Below are 24957 nucleotides of genomic sequence, written 5' to 3'. Positions count from 1 at the left end.
TCCTTTTTGTGGGGTAAAACCTGCAAAAAGTTACTTTTTCAGCTTAGTCTTTTCTTCAGTACTAGGATCACGTCGTGAACCTTAAGTTCATATCGTGAATTTTCATTTTTTTTTTAGATTTTTTGCGTTTTTCTTTTCTGTTAGTTTTTCTGGGACAACACGAGGTGGTAGCCTTTACCACGTCGTGGTGCACTGTCTGTAGGGATTTTTTTTTAATTTTTTTTTTCAGTTTTACGTTTTTTTTTTATTTTTTTGCAGGTAGTTCATGACCAGAGGATCCAACACACCTTTGGTGCCACCGCTTGAAGATCCGGAGTCTACGCTGCACAAAAATAATAATAAGAAGTCACCTTTACAAGAACTGAAATTAGCCTTTTCAAGGAAGTCAGGAAAGAAAACGGAAGAATTGAGTTCAGCCTCAAAGAGCAGTTTTAAAGCCTTCGATCAAATTCCTAATCCACAGGAGTCCGAGTACGAATCAGAAACAGAATTTTGACTTTATACGAGTGAACCCGAGAACGAAATGGAAAACATTGATGAGATGGCCATGGGGGATTACAAGAAGAGCATTCGAGATGATGTGGGGTCGGGTTTTGTACATCCTATGATTCCTGCCAATGCCACATTCGAGTTAAAGGGACATATCCTTACTGCACTTAAGGATATCCTATTCTATGGGAAGGATCATGAGGATGATTTCAAGAATTTAGACGGGGTCAATGATATTGCGGATTATTTTAATACTCCTAATATCCCAAGGGAGATAGCTTTGCTAAGGATGTTACCAGTCACTTTCAGAGGATCTGCAAAAGACTAGTTGAAGGCACTTCCATCTGGTACAATCACCACATGGGTCCAATTGCATGAGAAATTTCTAGATCAGTTTTGCCCACCCTCCAAAATCTCTAAACTCAAGAAGGCGATTGCCAACTTTGAGCAAAATCTAGGGGAGTCATTATACGAGTCATGGGAACGCTACAAGGGGTTGTTAAGGAATTGTCCTCAACATGACCTCAACATTCAGCAAGAGATGTCGATATTCTATGATGGGGTGAATGTCATGACTAGACAACTCCTTGATTCACAAGGACCACTAACGAAAAAGAACCCAAATCAGGCCAAGGAGCTGATTGAAGAATTTTCAAAGCACTCTCGTGAGTATCACAACCCAGGGCGTGATGAAATAAAAGGCAGTGGAGGTGCACAAACTGAAGAGATGGCTGCTGTGATGGCAATGCTTAACACAATAGATAGGAGATTAACCCAAATGGACCAATCAATTCATGCAATTCGAGTTGGTTGCGAGAGATGTAGTGGCCCACATTTAACAAAAGATTGCAATATGGATGAATATGGAAACAAGAAAGATCAAGTTTGCTATTCGAGTGGGGACAAATACGATGAAGATTAGAGAAAACCAAAGAAGGAGTGGCTGCCTTACGATGAATACAAGAAGCAAAAAGAAGAGAAATTTAGGCAAACTAGCCGGGGTTTTTACCAAAGAGAGCAATCACCAGCTAAGAAGAAAGTTGATCTAGAGACCATGTTAATGAAGTTTATGGAAGCTTCAGAAAAAAGGCATGATGCTACTGACACTGCAATGGAAGATCAAAGAACTATGATGAAGAATCATCATGCTATGATGATTGACCAACAATCATTATTAAAAAATCAGCAAGCTTCCATCAATAACCTTGAAGTTCAACTTGGTTAACTTACTACTTTGGTAAATAAAAGATTGTCTCCACAAGTTCCTGAAATGAAGGCACAATCTCACGTCATGGCCATTGATACTGAAGAAGAAGCGATTTCTGAATTCCTAGAAGCTTTAGAAGTGGAGCCAAAGCCATCTGAACCAAAGCCTAAGAAGACAAAACTAAAAAATGAAGAATCTACTGGAATATCCAGTTCACGTCATGAGCCCGCTATGCTCACGTCGTGGGCTCGGTCTGAACAGAAGAATTTCGTATCTGTTCCGGTTTATAACCCGCCTTTTCCATTCCCGTCTTGAGAACATCTTAGCCAACTGGAAAGGGAACATTTGGAGTTTATTCAACAAATAAAGGGTATTGCAGTTAATACTCCTTTCATCGATTCATTATCCAAAATTCATGAATACGAGAAGTTCCTCCAAGATTTAATAGACACTCGTCAAGAATTAAGGAAGAATTCCAAGGTCATTCTAAGTGAACAAAGCTCAAGTCTATATTGGGAGAGTTACTTAAAAAGATGGGAGATCCTGGATGCCTCACTCTTCCATGTGAGTTTGGAAATAATTTGAAGATATATGCTTTATTCGATTCTGGGGCTAGCATAAATATGATTCCATTTTCATTCTATCAAAAGCTAAATATTCAGAAGATGAAGGCTACGAAGATGACAATCCACACGGCAAACCATTCAGTGACTCACCCCAGAGGGATAGTACAAGACATCCTAGTTAAAATTGGGAAATTTTTTTTCCCAGTTGACTTTGTAGGGATTGACATGAAAGAGGATGTGAATGTCTTCATCATTTTGGTCGCCCTTTACTAAATACTGTTAGGGCTCTTGTTGATGTTCGAGAATCCAAGCTCACATTCAGGGTCGGTGATGAAGAAGAAACTTTTGGACTACAAGATGGTTTCCAAGGATATGATGTTCAAGGTGAAGTGTTTAATATTGAAGATGACAATGAGCTTGCATAATTGGAGAAACTTATGGAAGAAGAAATTCAAACATTTCAGCAAGTCAAGCACACCAAGCCAAGAGCCTCTAATTTCACTTGTATTCGGGGTGTTTGCTTATAAAACACCAACATCTTGGGTGAGTAAGGAAAGTAATGACATGTCTAGTGATGAAGAGGAGGTTACATCAAAGGTGACTAGCCTAGTGGTGAAGGAGGAGGAGGATATTATGAGGTTGTAAATGATGAAAATTTGAAGATTCAAGGGATCAAATGCAAGCTCGATGGAAATGAAGTCAAGGCTAAAAAGGAGAATTCTAAAAAGGTATATATTCGTCGAGTGCAAGCTTACAAGAGGCATTTCAAGGAGCAAAAGATCCTGGTGGTGGACTCTTCTGACGAGTCAACGTAGGAGGCACGGAGTCCAGCTCAAGACTCCTAAAAAAGAAGCGCTTCTCGGGAGGCAACCCGGTTTTGGTTTGCGTTTTCTTTTTCTTTTTAGTTTGTGCATTTTTAGTTTTAGAAACATCGATCCTTTCATCCAACTCACTTTATTCATAATTAAACACTGAGTGTGGGGTCCCTAAAACTGAAGTGGTAATAATTAATAATCTAGTTAATAGACAAACTTGGAATTAATAAAAATTATATTATTTTACAGTATTCACGACGTGAATCATTATGATTCACGATGTGAGTTCTGAATGTAACGGGAAATGTATTCTTTAATCCATAATTAGCCCATTTTCTATTAAATTAAATTGCCCAATAGTTTTAAGACCAGTCTGCTTTTGATATAGATTGAATGGCCCAATTTTAAGCCCAGACTGAATTCACGACGTGAATCGTTTAGGATTCATGACGTAAATCCGGAAATATTCGGGACCACAGATTAAAGAACACAGAACCCTATTTGACCAAATTGTTGATACATGAAGTGACCCTCTTAATTTAGCCTACCGCAGCCTACAAGCATCCGCAGTCAAGCTTCCATCAGCACCCACATCCGAAGTCATCTAGTAAACCGCAGTCTTCTTACTTTACTTAGTTTATTTTTTTTCTATCTTTCTGTAATCCTCTATATTGTCCAGTATGCCTTGCATGGCTACTCTTAGAGAGTGAATCAATTGTATTTCTTGAGTCTCTATAAATAGAGCTCACTCTTTCTCAATCAATACAGATCTATCTTCACTTATCCATATATCTGAATTATCTTCAAGTATTTCTTACACATCTCATATCTTTCTTACTCCCTGGTATCAGAGCCATAGTGGTTGCTTTTTGAAAAAACGGAACTCTGATTTTCAAAGGGCCTTCTATACTACTGAAGCTCATTTCTTAAAACAAAATAACAAGGAAAAATGGCACAAGCACTTTCTCTAAATGTTTCCAACAATTTTGGTAGTTCAAATCGAGCTCCAATATTCGTGGCAAATGAATACCATCACTGGTCTCAAAGAATGGAAAGATACTTAAGGAGACTTGGTAGAGATGTATGCCGATCTGTTGAAGAAGGACCACATGTCTCTGTTCTTGCACCTATTCAAACTGATGGCGCCACAACTAGACTAGGAGGAGGACAACCAGTCATGATCCTTCCTACCAAAGATGATCTTGATAAAATGGAAAATGATGTTGTTGTTTTTTATGAAATCTCTTGTGGAGTTGCTCATGACAACTTCGTCATTATCATAAACTGTAAATCAGCAAACGAGATCTGAAATGTTCTCAAGAACTTGTATGAAGGCTCAATACAAGCTCAAGATAAGAAGCTCACAACTGCACTCAATGAATTCAACAACTTCAAAGCTCATACTGGTGAAAGTTTAGAAGACTCTTTCAAAAGGTTCAATCTGATAGTTACTAAGTTATCAAATGCTGGCACCATCCATAGTAACCATGAAACAAACCTTCAATTTCTTAACGGTTTAGGAAGACATTGGACTACTGCTTAGATGATAGTTCAAGGAGATAGAAAGATTCATTCTCTGTCTCTTTATAAGCTATATGGGGAATTGCAAGCACAAGAATCCACTATACTCAAAGAATGTGCTGACTTTGGAGGACCACTTGCTTGTAACGACCGTTCTAAAAGTATTTATTTATGGATTCCCAAGATCAAGAGTAAGGGCGTTTTGGTCTTTTATGGGCAATGGGTTTCATTCGAGAAGGTTTCGGACCGGGGTGTGTTGCTAGAAGCGTGGGGCTTCTCGCCACCTTTGCGTGGATATAAAGTTCATCGGGAACGGACTTAGGATAAAGGAGACGTTGTAAATTAAAGATATTGGCATCAATGGTCCCTAAGGGGGAAAGTTTGGAAAGGGGGTCCCATGCATGCTAAGCATTCATGCACGTGTTTGGCTGGGTACGCCCAACGTAAGTTGGATGTACGCCCATCGTAATGGAGTAAATGAACGCGAGAATCCCTCGACATACGCCCAACGTACTGGATGTACGCCCAACGTACGTCTATCATCCAGAAACCCTAATATTTCGGGTGTGGAGGGTATTTAAACAACTTTAAGAGCTCATCACCCTCGCTAACCCTAGCCTCCACTGTTTAGAGCCGTTTTCCCCAAACCCTAGCCAACTTCTTGAGTGTGTGAGCTTTTGAAGTGAATTTGGAGTGTTTTGAGAAGAAGGTGTTGCATCTAGTGAGTAGAGGAAGAAGGCCAGCGTGTAGATCTGAAGTTTTACGGTGGTTCAAGAGCTCCTAAAGGTATAAAGCTTCTTGCTTGACATCTATTTTGTGTAGATCTAAGTGTGGTGAAGTTTTGACACCATTATTGTCCCAAAAACCCCCCATTATGATGCATGATGTGTTTTGGTTAAGATGAGTTGTTGTTTCAGACCATTGGTGAGGTCTTGAGTAAGAAAAATGAGGTCCCTATGGCTTTGGTTGTCCCACGTAAGAAGTAGGAAGGTCTTAATGAGTTAATACCTTGAGTTAAGAGCTTTATGGATGTCCAAAAGGATAAAGATTGAGACATTATGAGTCCTAGGCCCTTTTTGTCACTAGATTTGGCATATGGGCTTAAGTGCTTAAGCCATTAAGCACATGGAAGGATTTTTGGTACAGACGTGCGTACACCCCGCATACTAGAGGAGTACGCCCAACATATGCCCTCTGTTAGGTTTTCGACTTGGGGCCGTGAAGTATTGGGTTGTTTATGGGCTAGCTGGGCTTGGGCCATGACTAAACAGTGTGGATGGAGTAAATAGGACCCAATAATTATTATGGACCATAGATCTAGGCCCGTTTGGAAAGGTGGGACCAATTTAGTAAATTGGGCCAATATTGGGCTTTGCATGAGGATTTGGTTTTTGGTCTTGGCCCAACAAGAGGATAATGGACTTAATGAGTGTTGTGGGCACTTGGCCTAGAAAGTCATGATGGATTCTAATGTGATGATTTTCATGTGATAGTTGGGATTTCCGGTGAGTCAGCGGTCAGAGATTTGCAGGATTTCGGCAGTTGCAAGGTGAGTTTTCCTCACTGTACTTTAAGGGTCTAAGGCACCACGGCTGGCCCTTTGAATTGTTGTTTAGAGCTTGTTATGTTGTGTGATGATATGCTTGCTAGTATCCTGGTATATAGGATAATGATATGAGGATATGCCTTGTTAGCTTAGTATCCTAGAGGAATGGATAGTTAAGTGATGGCTAGTTCTGTTGGATCAGCACCCTGGTAGTTGGGTAGCAGTTATGAGTATAGAACTATAGTTGGTCTTGCCTTATGTACGCTGGTCGAAGGTTACCTACGGGTTATGTATGTTTAGCAGTAGCAAAGGGTATTCCATATCAGTAGGATGATAGGGCCCTAGTATGTTGAATATGTAGAGTAACATGTGGTTGCATGTTATGTATACATGTTTTGCTAGTGTAGATGGGCATTCCAACCCGATGGTTGTGGGCCAGGAGTATTCCATCCAGATAGGATGATTGGACTCATAGTAGTTTGGCATTCCAACCCGATGGTTGAAGGGCCTGGGGTATTCCATCTTGAGGGATGATTGGACCTATAGTAGTAATAGTAGTTACTGTATGTATAGGAGGTGGGGCATTCCAACTTGATGGTTGTGGGCCAGCAGTATTCCATCCCGGTAGGATGATTGGACTCATAGTATGTTGGCATTCCAACCCGAAGCTTGAGGTGCCTGGGGTATTCCATCCTGAGGGATGATTGGACCCATAGTAGTTATTGTTGCAAATATATGTGTATGGTCATTCCAACCCGATGGTTGTGGGCCTAGAGTATTCCATCCCGATAGGATGACTGGGCTTGTAGTACGTAGGCATTCCAACCTGATGGTTGAGGGCCAGAGGTATTCCAACCGGAAGATTGATTGGACCCGTAGTATGTTGTTCTTTGGTGTATGCGTATGTTTATGTGTGTATGGGTACTTTGGGGGAACTCACTAAGCTTTCGGGATTACAGTTGTGGTTTATTGTTTCAGGTGCTTCAGGAGATCGTGGCAAGGCGAAGGCGTGATCGTACCGCTCCTCATGTTTTATGATTTATGTGATATGGTTCTGGGGGATATTCTGACGTTTAAACTATTTTGAAAACTAGATGTATGAACTTAATGGTTTTTGAATGAAGTAAAATGTTCTAAATTGGTTGAAAGTTTTTTCGTTACATTGCTCTTGTAGCACAAGCTCCTCACAACCAATCTTACTCTCCCTCGTATGACACTATACCGCTGTCATACGAAGCTGTCTCAGAGTATGATGATGAAGAAGAATTTCAGAAGGCTATTGCTCTTGTCAGTGAACAGTTCAACCGGCTACCACCTCACTCCTTTCGCAAAAATCAACAATTCAACAAACCTCCTTTCAACCGTAACTTCAACCCACAAAACAATCACTCTCATTATCCTAAAAATTCACACCACAACCGTAATCTCAAAACACTCAACCAAAGGAGGCACCGTAGTCCATTCAAACCTCTACTCCGGTACCCCTTCAGAAGACAAAAGATATGTTGTAATATGTCACAAGTGCAACATAGAGAATCATTTTGCAAAGGATTGCAAAGCTAACATGGTGAAAGGCAGAGCATTCTACCTTAGAATGGCTCAAGAACTGGAGGAAAAGGAAAAGGCTAGAGCATGTGTGGCTCATGTCAAAAGAGACCATGAAGTTTGGTCATCTGGAGATGAAGAAGAAACCACCAGCAATATCAAAGGAAAAGGAAAGATCTGCATGCTAGCAACTGCTGATGATGATGGGTCTATAAAGCTAGAAAGGAACTACTACTACATGGAAAAGGATGGAACTCTAAGCATCGTCGAACAGGTAAAACTCATGATCCAAACTCTAAACTATAACATGCATGACTATCAACCTTTCATAGACAATCTTAATGACACATGTGTTGCTGTCCTTTCAGACTACAACAAAGCCTATGATGAGAAGAACATAGCGTCCCAAGAGATGTTTCATGTGAGAGGATGACTAGACAACAAAAGAATCAAAATGGCCATGTTAGAAAGAGATTTAGAGTTAGAAACAGATGCAATAATGTTGAGTGAAGCACAACTAGAGATAGCTTTGAGCCAAAGAGATTTAGCTCAGAGTGAGTTTGTACGCTTAAATATTTTAACAGAAAAATTGTTCAATGAAAGTGAAGCTATTGAAAATTTGGTTAATAATGGAAATGAAGATATTAGAACACACTTCGGTAGACTTCATAATCTAAGTAATAATTGTGTCATTGAGGAAATTGTGCCTGAGGTTTCAGATCACACGTGTGATCAACCTCCTATCTGTGGCACAATCAACCCAAATTCTCAGACCTCATCCGTTGTTGATGAAGAAATTGTCATAGAAAGTCCCAAAGTCTCACAGGACTTTCCACCTTTGTCCTCAGACCGCAGTGTCTCTTACTACAGTCATGATTCTCAGAAAAATCCCATTCCAATCACAACTCAGACTTACGCTACGGTAGCTAAGTCTTCCTTACCAAAGTCCACAATCAAAAGTTTTGTGACACTTCAACCAATTCACCATGAACTACCTATAGAAAACTTTGAAGTAGGCCAATGCTCTCAAAACCCTGAATCTTCAAGTTCTGATGAGTCAAGCCCTCGTTGTCAAAAAATTTTCAAAGACTTCCAGGAAACCGCAGTTGAACACTAATGACTGCGGATCTCCTAAAACTTTATCAAAAAAGGCTTTCAAAGAGGATATTCGATCTCGAGGCACAAATCGATAAACTTTTTTCTAAAAACAAAAGACATACCAGATTTCCAAAATCTAAGAGTCTAGAAAAGTTTGTTTTTGCTCACTATTTTTCTAAAAACTCTCCCATCAAGAAAACATGCAAAAAGGAATGTGCAGTTTCAACTGATGGGTTTTGAGCACTCTAACACTTCCTAAGTGTACATGTAACCCTAATAACCTTGGATCTATGTTTGTCTAATTATCATGAAAAGTTGAATTCCAAGGTTATATTCCTATCTAGCATACATGGGGAACAATTTCTAACTGAATGAAAGATAGAATAACTTACCTTGTTGTTGCTTATGTTACTTGAAACCTTGTGAGCCTAGCACCCCAAGTGTGATGCCTCAAATGCTTCACACAACACCAAATGCTCTTGGAAAGACTTTTGAGAGAAAACACACTTCTTGAAATCGGCCTAGCCCTCTTGTTTCTTATGTGTAGCCGATTTTGCGGAGAATGAGATTCTTATATAGTGTTGACACATCTAGGGTTACACCATGTAAACCCTAATGTGTCATGACTCTTCATTTCCATGACCCATGGGTTTGTAACTCCCATGGAGCATCCATGGAGCATCCTATGGGTAGAACCCAACTTGATAATCCATGGAGCCTCTTAGCCCACTATACAAGATATGAATGATTTACATAATCAACCCATATATTTAATTAGTTATCTTTTGATCACTTAATTAATTCCAAATTAATTCTTTGATCAAACTAATCAAATAATATTATTAATATATTAGAACTTATAATATATTAATATTCTCCAAGTGTTATTCCTCTCATTTAGTCTATCCAATTGCATGGTGCCATGCAACCCAAATGGACCATGCCGGGTCGGGTCAAGTACTAACCAAAAATAGTTATGGACTTAGACACCTTATCCAACAGTCTCCCACTTGGATAAGTCTAATAACTATAACTCCAGTACTTCAGGAACCGACCGACAATCGTAGCTCTTTCAAGGTCTCTCGGAACTGAGAAGATGTTGATACGCCATTTAAGATAAGTGATCATATAATCCTCTGTTCTAGATATCAGCCAGACAAATACATGGAACAATGTCTTACTTATTGTCCATTAGTTTGTTTCTCGATTTCCGATTTGTTTGACAAAGAACTTAATTGAACACATCAACTTAGTTCTGACCGGGCCCGGTACATAGGTCAAAACAAAATCATCGAGGGGCCCAGATATCAGCTTCTAATCCAAGAAGGAATAGATAAACTTCGACTCATATGTTTGTTCTACCACTCATTGAATTATACACAAAAACGCGTTTTATAACATCGAGTTACCAATGCGTTTTCGTACAATCAATGCATAACCAACTTGTAAGTAACAAATCATATCTCTAGGTTTGAAGACTTATATTATATTACCGTCTCACGATCACTCGAGATAGAATTCCATGAAGTGATTCCAGTGAGCGTGGGTTGAGTCCAATGCTCAGAACTTATGAGCACTCATGATTGTTGTAGCCTTGTCCAACACCTTAGACCTCTGCAACCAATGATGACAGTCTTGATTCATACCTACTTCCGACATATGACCGACAGTGGAGGTTTGAATAATATGTTATACCAAATAAAATTATTCTGGAAGTCAAAACATGCAAAAGAAATATAGTAAACGATCGACAAGAGATAGCAACACTTTACTCATAAATAAAACACCTTTTATTCATCATCTAATGTCAACTACACTTTACAAATTTTTGGGTTATCTAACTACTAAATCTAATATCATCCTTCAGCCCTATGCTTCGAGCATGTTGGAGATGCTTAACCCGAGTCAATCCCTTCGTGAGGGGATTTGCTGGGTTCTCATCCGATGATACCCTCTTTGCCACGAGGAGTCCTTCTTCTATCCGATTTCTGATAAAATGGTATTTTCTGTCGATGTGTCTGGATCTCCCGTGATCCCTTGGTTCCTTAGCTAAGGCAACAACACTTTCACTATCACAGAAAATATCCGTTGGCTCTTTAATAGCTGGTACAACTCCAAGGTCTCCAATGAAGTTCTTCAGCCATATCGCTTCCTTTGCCGCCTCGCTAGCTGCAATATACTCTGATTCACAAGTTGAATCAGCCTCTGTCTCTTGCTTGGAACTCTTCCAAGAAATTGCTCCTCCATTTAGGGTAAAGACCTAGCCTGACTGAGAGCGGAAATTATCCCTATCAGTCTGCAAGCTAGCATCACTATACCCTACAACTCTCAAGTCATCACTCCCACCGAGGGTAAGGACCCAGTCCTTAGTCCTCCGTAGGTACTTGAGGATATTCTTTACCGCAGTCCAGTGTGCCTTGCCAGGGTTCACCTGATACCTGCTAACCATGCTCAGGGCAAAGGCTACATCAGGTCGAGTACACGTCATAGCATACATGATCGATCCTACAGCCGAAGCATAAGGTATTCGACTCATTTCTGCTATCTCAGCCTCAGTGCTAGGGCTTTGTGTCTTACTCAATGTGGTGTTACTCTGGATGGGTAACTCTCCTTTCTTGGAGTCCTGCATGCTGAATCTCTTCAGCACCTTATCCAAGTAGGTACTCTGACTAAGTCCAATTAGTCTTTTACTCCGATCACTCAAGATCCTTATCCCTAGAATATAGGCAGCTTCTCCTAGGTCCTTCATAGAGAAACACTTCCCAAGCCAGGACTTAACTTCCTGCAGAGTTGGGATGTCAATTCCTATGAGTAGTATGTCATCCACATACAATACCAAAAAGCTAACTATACTCCCACTAGCCTTGACATACACGCAAGACTCATCTTCACTCCTAGAAAAGCCAAATTCCTTGACCTTTTCATCAAAGCAAAGATTCCATCTGCGAGGTGCTTGCTTCAATCCATAAATGGATTTCTCAAGCTTACACACTCTATTAGGGTACTCGTTGCTATCAAAACCCTCTGGCTGACTCATGTACACATCTTCAGCCAACTTTCCATTAAGGAAAGCGGTTTTGACATCCATTTGCCATATTTCATAGTCATGAAATGCAACTATGGCCAACAGAACCCGAATAGACTTAATCTTGGCTACTGGAGAAAAGGTCTCATCATAGTCTACTCCAGGAATTTGAGAGAAGCCCTTTGCAACCAGTCTAGCCTTATAAGTGTGTACTTTACCATCCATGTCGGTCTTCTTCTTGAAGACCCATTTGCACCCTACTGTCTTACGACCTGGTACATTCTCAACCAAGTTCCAAACTTGATTGTCGTACATGGACTTTATTTCACTGTCCGTTGCCTCTTTCCACTTGGCTGACTCAGGGCCTGCCATGGCTTCCGCGTAACTGCTAGGTTCATCCAGACCTATCAGTGTCTCATCACTGATAAGTGTATCACCTTCTGCAGTAATGTGGAATCCATAGTAATGCTCAGGAGCATTCCTAATCCTTGTGGATCGCCTCAGAGGTACAGACTTGTCAATTGGCTCAACAGGAGTTTCCTCCTCAAGTTGAGTGCTAGGGTTTGAAGTTCCTTCACCGCTTGACTCTTGAATTTCTTCAAGATCAACTTGCCTCCCACTGTTTCCTTGGCTTATGAACTCTCTCTCTCTAAAGAAAGCCCTCCTAGCTACAAAGACCACATTTTCACTAGGTCTGTAGAAGAGGTAACCAAAGGATTACTGTGGGTAGCCGATGAAAATACACCTCTCGCTTTGGGGTTCGAGCTTATCATGAGTCTCGCGTCTCACGAAAGCCTCGCAACCCCAAATCTTGATGTGGTCTAGTTTAGGTACTTTACCAGTCCACATCTCGTGAGGAGTTTTGGCAACATTCTTTGTAGGGACTAGATTAAGGATACGGGCGGCAGTCTCTAAGGCATACCCCCAGAATGAGATTGGTAGCGAAGCTCGACTCATCATGGAACGAACCATATCCAACAAGGTTCGATTACGCCTCTCAGCCACACCATTCAACTGTGGTGTCCTGGGAGGTGTCAATTGTGAGACTATCCCACATACCCTTAGATAGTTAAGGAACGCTGAACTAAGATACTCACCACCACGATCAGATCGAAGCATCTTAATGTTCCTGCCCAATTGATTCTCGACTTCCTGTTTAAATTCCTTAAACCTTTCGAAAGTCTCTGACTTATGCTTGATCAAGTAGACATATCCATATCTACTGTAATCATCAGTAAAAGTCAAATAATAACGATTAGCATCCCTTGTGGCATGTTTGAATGGTCCACACACATCCGTGTGTACAAGGTCCAACAAACCTTCACCCCTCTCACACGAGCCTGTGAAGGGTGACTTTGTCATTTTTCCAAGTAAGCATGATTCGCAACTATCATCTGACTCTAGGTCAAATGACTCCAAGACTCCATCCTTTTGGAGTTGGCTTATGCGTTTCTTGCTTATATGTCCAAGACGACAATGCCATAATGATGCTTTATCCAAGTTATTATTATTAACAAAATCAATACACAATACATTATTTCCTATGAGTAGTATGTCATCCACATACAATACCAAAAAGCTAACTATACTCCCACTAGCCTTGACATACACGTAAGACTCATCTTCACTCCTAGAAAAGCCAAATTCCTTGACCTTTTCATCAAAGAAAAGATTCCATCTGCGAGGTGCTAGCTTCAATCCATAAATGGATTTCTCAAGCTTACACACTCTATTAGGGTACTCGTTGTTGACAAAACCCTCTGGCTGACTCATGTAAACATCCTCAGCAACCTTTCCATTAAGGAAAGCGGTTTTGACATCCATTTGCCATATTTCATAGTCATGAAATGCAGCTATGGCCAACAGAACCCGAATAGACTTAATCTTGGCTACTAGAGAAAAGGTCTCATCATAGTCCACTCCAGGAATTTGAGAGAAGCCCTTTGCAACCAGTCTAGCCTTATAAGTGTGTACTTTACCATCCATGTCGGTCTTCTTCTTGAAGACCCATTTGCACCCTACTGTCTTATGACCTGGTACATTCTCAACCAAGTTACAAACTTGATTGTCGTACATGGACTGTATTTCACTGTCCATTGCCTCTTTCCACTTGGCTGACTCAGGGCCTGCCATGGCTTCCGCGTAACTGCTAGGTTCATCCAGACCTATCAGTGTCTCATCACTGATAAGTGTATCACCTTCTGCAGTAATGTGGAATCCATAGTAATGCCCAGGAGCATTCCTAATCCTTGTGGATCGCCTCAGAGGTATAGACTTGTCAATTGGCTCAACAGGAGTTTCCTCCTCAAGTTGAGTGCTAGGGTTTGAAGTTCCTTCACCGCTTGACTCTTGAATTTCTTCAAGATCAACTTGCCTCCCACTGTTTCCTTGGCTTATGAACTCTCTCTCTCTCTAAAGAAAGCCCTCCTAGCTACAAAGACCACATTTTCACTAGGTCTGTAGAAGAGGTAACCAAAGGATTGCTGTGGGTAGCCGATGAAAATACACCTCTCGCTTCGGGGTTCGAGCTTATCATGAGTCTCGCGTCTCATGAAAGCCTCGCAACCCCAAATCTTGATGTGGTCTAGTTTAGGTACTTTACCAGTCCACATCTCGTGAGGAGTTTTGGCAACTTTCTTTGTAGGGACTAGATTAAGGATACGGGCGACAGTCTCTAAGGCATACCCCCAGAATGAGATTGGTAGCGAAGCTCGACTCATCATGGAACGAACCATATCCAACAAGGTTCGATTACGCCTCTCAGCCACACCATTCAACTGTGGTGTCCTGGGAGGTGTCAATTGTGAGACTATCCCACATTCCCTTAGATAGTTAAGGAACAGTGAACTAAGACACTCACCACCACGATCAGATCGAAGCATCTTAATGTTCCTGCCCAATTGATTCTCGACTTCCTGTTTAAATTCCTTAAACCTTTCGAAAGTCTCTGACTTATGATTGATCAAGTAGACATATCCATATCTACTGTAATCATCAGTAAAAGTCAAATAATAACGATTAGCATCCCTTGTGGCATGTTTGAATGGTCCACACACATCCGTGTGTACAAGGTCCAACAAACCTTCACCCCTCTCACACGAGCCTGTGAAGGGTGACTTTGTCATTTTTCCAAGTAAGCATGATTCGCAACTATCATCTGACTCTAGGTCAAATGACTCCAAGACTCCATCCTTTTGGAGTTGGCCTATGCGTTTCTTGCTTATATGTCCAAGACGACAATGCCATAATGATGCTTTATCCAAGTTATTATTATTAACATAATCAATACACAATACATTATTTCCTATGAGTAGTATGTCATCCACATACAATACCAAAAAGCTAACTATACTCCCACTAGCCTTGACATACACGCAAGACTCATCTTCACTCCTAGAAAAGCCAAATTCCTTGACCTTTTCATCAAAGCAAAGATTCCACCTACGAGGTGCTTGCTTCAATCCATAAATGGATTTCTCAAGCTTACAAACTCTATTAGGGTACTCGTTGCTGACAAAACCCTCTGGCTGACTCATGTAAACATCTTCAGCCAACTTTCCATTAAGGAAAGCGGTTTTGACATCCATTTTCCATATTTCATAGTCATGAAATGCAGCTATGGCCAACAGAACCCGAATAGACTTAATCTTGGCTACTGGAGAAAAGGTCTCCTCATAGTCCACTCCAGGAATTTGAGAGAAGCCCTTTGCAACCAGTCTAGCCTTATAAGTGTGTACTTTACCATCCATGTCGGTCTTCTTCTTGAAGACCCATTTGCACCCTACTGTCTTACGACCTGGTACATTCTCAACCAAGTTCCAAACTTGATTGTCGTACATGGACTGTATTTCACTGTCCATTGCCTCTTTCCACTTGGCTGAACCAGGGCCTGCCATGGCTTCCGCGTAACTGCTAGGTTCATCCAGACCTATCAGTGTCTCATCACTGATAACTGTATCACCTTCTGCAGTAATGTGGAATCCATAGTAATGCTCAGGAGGATTCCTAATCCTTGTGGATCGCCTCAGAGGTACAGACTTGTCAATTGGCTCAACAGGAGTTTCCTCCTCAAGTTGAGCGCTAGGGTTTGAAGTTCCTTCACCGCTTGACTCTTGAATTTCTTCAAGATCAACTTGCCTCCCACTGTTTCCTTGGCTTATGAACTCTCTCTCTTTCTCTAAAGAAAGCCCTCCTAGCTACAAAGACCACATTTTCACTAGGTCTGTAGAAGAGGTAACCAAAGGATTGCTGTGGGTAGCCGATGAAAATACACCTCTTGCTTCGGGGTTCGAGCTTATCATGAGTCTCGCGTCTCACAAAAGCCTCGCAACCCCAAATCATGATGTGGTCTAGTTTAGGTACTTTACCAGTCCACATCTCGTGAGGAGTTTTGGCAACTTTCTTTGTAGGGACTAGATTAAGGATACGGGCGGCAGTCTCTATGGCATACCCCCAGAATGAGATTGGTAGCGAAGCTCGACTCATCATGGAACGAACCATATCCAACAAGGTTCGATTACGCCTCTCAGCGACACCATTCAACTGTGGTGTCCTGGGAGGTGTCAATTGTGAGACTATCCCACATTCCCTTAGATAGTCAAGGAACTCTGAACTAAGATACTCACCACCACGATCAGATCGAAGCATCTTAATGTTCCTGTCCAATTGATTCTCGACTTCCTGTTTAAATTCCTTAAACCTTTCGAAAGTCTCTGACTTATGCTTGATCAAGTAGACATATCCATATCTACTGTAATCATCAGTAAAAGTCAAATAATAACGATTAGCATCCCTTGTGGCATGTTTGAATGGTCCACACACATCCGTGTGTACAAGGTCCAACAAACCTTCACCCCTCTCACACGAGCCTGTGAAGGGTGAGTTTGTCATTTTTCCAAGTAAGCATGATTCACAACTATCATTTGACTCTAGGTCAAATGACTCCAAGACTCCATCCTTTTGGAGTTGGCCTATGCGTTTCTTGCTTATATGTCCAAGACGACAATGCCATAATGATGCTTTATCCAAGTTATTATTATTAACATAATCAATACATAAAACATTATTTCCTATGAGTAGTATGTCATCCACATACAATACCAAAAAGCTAACTATACTCCCACTAGCCTTGACATACACGCAAGACTCATCTTCACTCCTAGAAAAGCCAAATTCCTTGACCCACTACAAGAAAAAAGGCCTTTTACGACACGCAAAACACGACGCTCTTTAATTTATGTTACGCATTAGAGAGTGACATTAAAAAAGTATCATCTCTTCAAAAATTTTAAGGATTTATGTCGCGCATTACTGAGTGCCTTTAAATTAGTGTCTCATGTGAAAATATTAAAAACACGGAAGGCACTTGTGCGTCATCTGTGAATGTCGTTTTGTATTTTTTTTAAGAAACGCACGTGTCCGAGGGAAAATGAAATCCCCAAATTTTTTAAACCCCCATCTTCTTCTCCCTCGTCTCCACCCCTCATCCACATCCACTGCCTCCACCCCTCAGCCAAATTACAAATGGATGGTAAATTAAGGTTAAGGGTTTGAGATTTCTTCCAAATCGACCCTCACACCAAATGGTTCGATCTCCTCTCTTTTTACCTTGTTCGTTCTACTGATGCCTCCACCTTCTACCATCGATGTTGATCTTCGAATTAGCAACAAGAAGCCCTAGGGCCTCTTCCTTCACCCACCTCCAGCGCCTCCAACAAGAAGCCCTAGGTCCCCCCGCCTTCACCCACGTTCTCACATGTTAAAACACGCCATCCCAAAATTGGAAAAACTAGGGCTTTTGTGCTTTGGATCTCACAGGAAACAAGTTTTCCTCGTCCCCACCTCGACCATCCAAATTCCTTCTTCTTCAAATGATTAAATGTTCTTACCTCTCAATCGTACCTGAATCAATATCTCTGTCTCTCTTGTGTCTATTCTCTCAACCAAATACACTCGATTCATCTTCTGTTCCGCATACAATGGCCATGCCACCAGTGGCACCCCAGCTACCACCGCTTCAAGCACCGAGTTCCACCCACAATGACTGACAAATCCACCCACCGACTCATGACTAAGTATCGCCGGCTGTGGTGCCAAATTCTTCACCACCATCCCCTTATCCCCAATCCTGCCCTTAAACCCGTCAGGAAGAATCGCATCCAGACCGACTTCTTTACCACCACCGGAATTCGAGTCGGTTTTTTTGTCATCTGGTGGCGGATCTCAAACCACCCACAAGAATCTTTGCTCACTTTTCTCTAAACCAATAGCTATTTCCTTCAACTGCTCCTTCTTCAACACACCCTGACTCCCAGAGCATAAAAACACTACACTTTTACTCGGTTGTGAATTCAACCATTTTAAGCACTCGTTTTCGCTAGGATCCACATGATTGCCACCGACGATCAAAGGTCCGATGAAATAAATAGGCGGAGTTGGACCGTTGGGGATGCATTTACCTTCCCGGAGCGCGTCAACAGCCCTTTCTTCAAACCCCACCAAGGTGTTTGCCATTGGGGATGCAAATTCATCGTCTTCTTCAAAACACCCTTCCAAATTTCTTAATTTTGTTGCTCTTGGCAATACCGTAAGTTTGTCTTACATGCGCTCTTTTGATCCGACTACTTGCTTTTGTGTTGATTGACTAAGTCAGTGGATCTCTCGATATGTTTTTGTTGCGATCCCTATTTTTGATGGATCTTTTTCTAAATGTAGTTGGGAACTATTTTTGCTTAGATTCCAATTTAGCATATAGGTGATTCAAAACTATTGCTTGCAGCAGAAACTCATCTACTGTTGCTTAATGCCATATGTCGAAGTATTAATTTGCATTATGCTTTCTACTAGATCAAGCTCCACTCATCAACTGCTAGGGGTCTACTGTTTAGCTAATCATGGAGCCAATCTGATCTTGCTAGCCTACCCTTTTGCTTTTTCAGGTTTACCAATTTATGGATCTTAAATAGTTCATTTCTAATTATGGGCTACCAATTGTTCAGAGTACAGGTAAATCAGCAGTTTTGAACAGTTTGATTGGGCATCTTGCTCTGGTACGACCTTCATTTTTCTTTATTTTCATATTCAATCTGGACATATATATTCACTTTATGTTTTTTCTAATTCATTATGATAACAAAACAAGTCATTTCAATTTTCAAATTAAGTTGAGCAGCCAACTGGTGAAGGTGGTGCAACTCGTGCACCTATATGTATTGAATTAAAGAGGGATGGTAACTTAAGCAGCAAATCAATTGTAATGCAGAATTGCAGATTGATAGAAAATCCCAACCTGTGTCTGCAAGTAAGTCCTCATGTCATACTTAAGGGCTTAAGCCAATTCGACACACACATACAATTTAATTCCTTGTTTGATGTATTTCACTATTCCTAGGGGAGTGTGAATCATAATTCATTTTATTTAGTTTTTTAAATATTTTTAGTTACAATCTTTGCAGGATATCTCTTTAGGAGTCGCGATTGGCTCCTCAACACAAATATCTATGTTTGTTGTACGTGTTTTTTTCTCTGTATATTAAAAGAAAGGTTAATTTAAAGAAATAGCAGCATAATTTAAACAAATACTAACTTTTATTTTAAAATTTTTGTGTTTGTAACTGCAGATTCCATTTGTGTGGTTGTTGGGTGGATCATGGGGCGTCCTTTGGACCTAAATTTTCAACTTTTTGAGACAACAACTCTTATTATGACAGTTCTAGTAGTGGCTTTCATGTTGCAAGTAAGCCTCATATTCATATATTTTTACAAAAATTTGATTAATTAAAATTTTCATTTAAAAATGGTTCTTTTATATATTTGTAGGATGGAACATCCAATTACTTCAAGGGAGTAATTCTTGTGTTTTGCTATTTGATAGTTGCTGCAAGTTCTTTGTACATATAGACCCTCTATCTATACGTAAGTTATAACCATTGTTCTCTTTCATTTGACTTTTGACTAGACCTTTTTTCTTCTACATTGTTTATGGAACTGACTTTTGTCTCTGGTTTTGCAGAAGATAAACCTTAAAGCTTTGAATCCGTCATAAAGAGTTTCAAGTCAATTGTATGTTCTAGTTTGACTTTCCTTGATGGCATATAGTTATTATTATTGCATACTACTACTAACTTACCCGAGATGAATGGATTGCAGTGTTGCCTAGGGCTTTGGTGGCAGGATTTGTGAAAACAGATAAATATTTCCTTTTTGCTTTCGGTGATTTTATATTGAATGCATGTAGTATCACAGAGTTATAAGCAACTAGTTGGTTTGATTCCTTACTTATGGATTGTTATGAATTCAGTTCAATCATCAGGAACAACTATGACATTTGGTCCAGGAACGTTCCTGGACCAAATTATTTCGTATCTGTTTGAATTCTTTGAAAAGTTTGATGTTGTGGTTATCAGTTGCTGCTTACTTACTGCCAAATACAATGGTCCATGCATCTTTTAATTGGCTGCTGGTTTAAATTTTCTTTTATTTTTATAATCATTTTCATTTTAAATCTTACTAGCTTTTAATCTTTCCATCATGACAAGAATTTTGTATTCTTATCTTTTTTATAGGTCCAAAGAAACTTGAATGGGATTGGACCATTGTGCTTCCTGATTTGCTGCTATCAACTGGACTTACAAGAACAGATTCAATAACATAAACAACGACCAACAGCTTCAAATATTGATTGATAACCTTAAATATAACCAAAAGATTACAAGAACAATTGATAGGATAGTTGATTCGAGATAGCTACTCTCCCAAGAAATACATTCCAGATTTCAAAAAAAGATTGATACCTCACTCCCTGCCCACTACCCTCTTCTTATACTATCTGACAAAACAGCTAAATACTATAAAATGCCTAAAATGCCCCTCCTACTAATAAAATACCCTTTAATTAAATGAATTCCCATATTACCCCTAACTTACTTATTTGCCTAATATCAGAGGTATAACATTTTACAAAAAATTCTTGATTGTTTTCTAAACATGAGACAAAAGCACACACACCAGTAGTGATTACATATACTGAGAACAAGAAAGTAGTTTGTGCAGTTCAAAATATAGCTAACAAGCAGATTGATAGATCATTTGTGTTTGATAAGGTAATTGTCTTGTCTAATATCATTTATTCTTGTTCTTTCTAAATATATCCAAAGAACCACCTTTCATAGTATCTCAAGGAACAAAAGTCTTTCATTCTCTATTATATTTTAATAAAAATAATGTGCTTGATGGTGTTCCCAATCACTAATATGGATAGGTATTTGGTCCAAACTCTCAACAAAGAGACTTGTATTATGCAGCTGTCTCTCCTATTGTTTTTGAGGTTCTTGAGGGCTAACCATGCTTCCTTTTTCTTCACTGCTTCTTCAGCAATGGAATGGGACCTATCTTCATTATCACAAAGTTGATCCAAAGCAAACATACTATTTATCCATGGAGTTTCTTCAAAGGCGAGCATTGACTAATGCCATTGGGAATCTTGATATTCAACATGCATTTTCCAGTGCTTTGAACAAACTGGGACATGAACTTGAAGAAATCACTGAGCAGGTAATCCTTTAAAATCTTTCTAACATAATTAATATGTTCTATTTTTTTAACTATTGCATTATAAAAATTTTAGGAGAAAGATATGGCACTTGGGAATAGTGGTTTACGAAAATGCTTACATCATCCGAGAAAATCTTGAAGAAGGAAATGGCTGCAGTAAGAGCTGCTGTTGGGCGATCTGTTACTCGAGTTATCGAAAAGGCAGTCACCACACCTATCTCAGAGGCTTTCCAGGTAACTGATTTTAACATCCAATTTCTCATTTAAAATTAAAAAAAAACTAATTTAAAGTCTAAATTAGCATGCAGAGAGGCATAGGTGATAATGTTATAAATCAGTTGGAAAAAATAGTTAATACTAAGCTTGAAGCAACTGTTTCAAGGCAAATTCAAGTCCAATTTCAAACATCTGGAAAACAAGCTTTACAGGTATGTGATACAACAATAATAGATCTTTCTAAAATATAAAATGATGAATTTTGTTTTTTAAATTCTAAACCCTTTTTTACAGGAAGCACTGAAGATAGTATGGAAGCTTCTGTTCTTCCTGCTTACGAGATGTCCTGCAAAACAATGTTTGACCAAATTGACTCCACATTTCAAAAAGGAATGGTTGAATTTATACATTCACCTTTAGCATTTGCTTTGAGGGTAAGAATACTAGAAAGCACAATTCCTTCCTTTTTTTTGCTTCTTTGATGTTCATTTTTGTTTTTTTTTTCCAGGATACTATCAATTTTGATATGAGGATTTTAGATCATAATAAGTCGGTTGTCCGTATGGCAAAGTTCTGTGTGGTTTCTAGGCATACGGTAAGATGTTTGAATACTATAAATATAGGAAAAACCAACTAATTTTATCTTATATTTTGTGCCTTTTTTTAGGGATAATTTAGGCTCCATCAATTCAGCCCATTTGTTTTTCTCTGTTTTGGCAGGTTAATGGTGTAGCATAATTCCACAGTGACATCTTAAAGGCTGAATTATTTGTAGATTATGTGTCAATATGGCCAAACAAGTTTCAAAATAAGACCAACGGCATTACTCCTAGACGTTGGTTCAAATTTTGTAGTCCTGAACTTAGTCAGATCATAACAAAATGGTTAAAAACAGACAAGTGGGTCACTAACCTAGACCTACTTGTGTGTCTGTGGGAGGTATGATGCTTTCATTTTCATTCTATTATTATGTAAAAATGACCAAAATGCCCTCTATTATGAGGATTTACATATCTCCTGCTGATTGTACGTTATATCTTATCCTTTCTCTCCAAAAGTTTGATGACAATCCAGAACTTCATAGAAGAAGATACTAGAACATTCTGTTAATGCAATGCAATGCATGTTGAAACAGGAAATGAGCCCTGAAGAGCGAAAAGCCACAACACCAAGGACAATCATGATTGGAGGGAAAACATTTGCAACATATACAAATGCTAAAAGAATAGTCAACCTTATGGATGATGTTGGTGTTGTTGTGAACACCGATCCTGAAGTTAATGAATACTAGGTAAAAATGGTTTCATATCTTTTTTTTTTGTTTTAGAACTTATTTATTATTGTAATTTTGTATTGCATGTGGTTTTTGTGCCTAACAGTGTGGAGTACCCTCTTTCATCAATTCTTAATAGTGATGTCACATGAGAAATCATTTTTCTTTTTGTTAAACAAGTCTTTATTATCATGTATTAGGTCATACCATGGGTAAAAACAGCCTTGCCCCTGGTTCCGGGGTTGTCACAAAATACTTGACTTTTTAACTTTGTTTGTGGTTTCATTTAGTAATAATCCTTCTGAGGGGGTGTTTGTTAGGCTGCTTCTTTCAATGTCATTAACAACAGTGGTAAGTAAAATCTTACTACTATGAACCTCTTTTGCTTAAACCTACCTTATTGACCTGTAGCTGATTAAACATTAAATTAATTATGCAGGTTTTGAAGTTTTTGATGGAAAAGAATAGTGTTAATGCTCTTCATAGAAAAGTATGTTGGTATTTTAGGAAATTTGGCTAATAATTTAGTTAATTATATAAAAAATGTTGAAATCTTACATTTGTCTACTATTCGAATGATTATTTGTATAACATTAACTTTTGTGCAATGCATTGTATTATTTGTATATGGTATTTTATTTTCCATTATGTGACATAAAATGCAAATTTAATATGAAAATAAGTAAATCCATAAATAATTTTTTTTTAAATTTAAAATTACGATACGCAAAAATGTGTGTCATCTTCATTTATGACATGGCCTTTCTTGACAGGGGCTTTCTTGATACGCATTGCGTGTCATTAACACGCGCGTCGTAAGGTTAAGACACGCGAATGCGTGTCGTCTTCCTTTATGACAGGGCCTTCCTTGATACGCATTGCGTGTCGTAACCGCGCGTCGTAAATGCGTGTCGTAAATGCGCGTCGTCTCTAGACGACGCGCAAATGCGCGTCGTCTATCTTTATGACATGGCCTTCCTTGACATGCATTTGCGCGTCGTCTGAGCCATTTACGACGCGCAATGAGCGTCGTAAAAGGCCTTTTTTCTTGTAGTGACCTTTTCATCAAAGCAAAGATTCCATCTGCGAGGTGCTTGCTTCAATCCATAAATGGATTTCTCAAGCTTACACACTCTATTAGGGTACTCGTTGCTGACAAAACCCTCTGGCTGACTCATGTAAACATCTTCAGCCAACTTTCCATTAAGGAAAGCAGTTTTGACATCCATTTGCCATATTTCATAATCATGAAAAGCAGCTATGGCCAACAGAACCCGAATAGACTTAATCTTGGCTACTGGAGAAAAGGTCTCCTCATAGTCCACTCCAGGAATTTGAGAGAAGCCCTTTGCAACCAGTCTAGCCTTATAAGTGTGTACTTTACCATCCATGTCGGTCTTCTTCTTGAAGACCCATTTGCACCCTATTGTCTTACGACCTGGTACATTCTCAACCAAGTTCCAAACTTGATTGTCGTACATGGACTGTATTTCACTGTCCATTGCCTCTTTCCACTTGGCTGACTCAGGGCCTGCCATGGCTTCCGCGTAACTGCTAGGTTCATCCAGACCTATCAGTGTCTCATCACTGATAAGTGTATCACCTTCTGCAGTAATGTGGAATCCATAGTAATGCTCAGGAGCATTCCTAATCCTTGTGGATCGCCTCAGAGGTACAGACTTGTCAATTGGCTCAACAGGAGTTTCCTCCTCAAGTTGAGTGCTAGGGTTTGAAGTTCCTTCACCGCTTGACTCTTGAATTTCTTCAAGATCAACTTGCCTCCCACTGTTTCCTTGGCTTATGAACTCTCTCTCTCTCTCTCTAAAGAAAGCCCTCCTAGCTACAAAGACCACATTTTCACTAGGTCTGTAGAAGAGGTAACCAAAGGATTGCTGTGGGTAGTCGATGAAAATACACCTCTCGCTTCGAGGTTCGAGCTTATCATGAGTCTCGCGTCTCATGAAAGCCTCGCAACCCCAAATCTTGATGTGGTCTAGTTTAGGTACTTTACCAGTCCACATCTCGTGAGGAGTTTTGGCAACTTTCTTTGTAGGGACTAGATTAAGGATACGGGCGACAGTCTCTAAGGCATACCCCCAGAATG

The 24957-nt window shown here is 39.7% G+C and overlaps 1 non-coding gene and 1 pseudogene across 1 annotated transcript; both read right to left on the bottom strand.

The window, feature by feature from the left end:
- Positions 1 to 907: 907 nt before the first annotated feature.
- Positions 908 to 1014, bottom strand: LOC145055994 (small nucleolar RNA R71). The gene has a single exon (XR_013685536.1). It is a non-coding gene; the product is annotated as a small nucleolar RNA R71 (small nucleolar RNA).
- Positions 1015 to 17686: 16672 nt separating this feature from the next.
- On the bottom strand, positions 17687 to 18325 carry LOC145050560 (UDP-glycosyltransferase 88B1 pseudogene; annotated as a pseudogene).
- Between the last annotated feature and the right edge of the window lie 6632 nt (positions 18326 to 24957).

The sequence above is a fragment of the Lactuca serriola genome, chromosome 5, assembly GCF_051521515.1.
Source record: "Lactuca serriola cultivar US96UC23 chromosome 5, Lser_US96UC23_V15, whole genome shotgun sequence".
Taxonomy (NCBI): Eukaryota; Viridiplantae; Streptophyta; class Magnoliopsida; order Asterales; family Asteraceae; genus Lactuca; species Lactuca serriola.
Note: the sequence above shows the minus strand (reverse complement) of the source record. Positions and strands in the feature narration are given on the sequence as shown.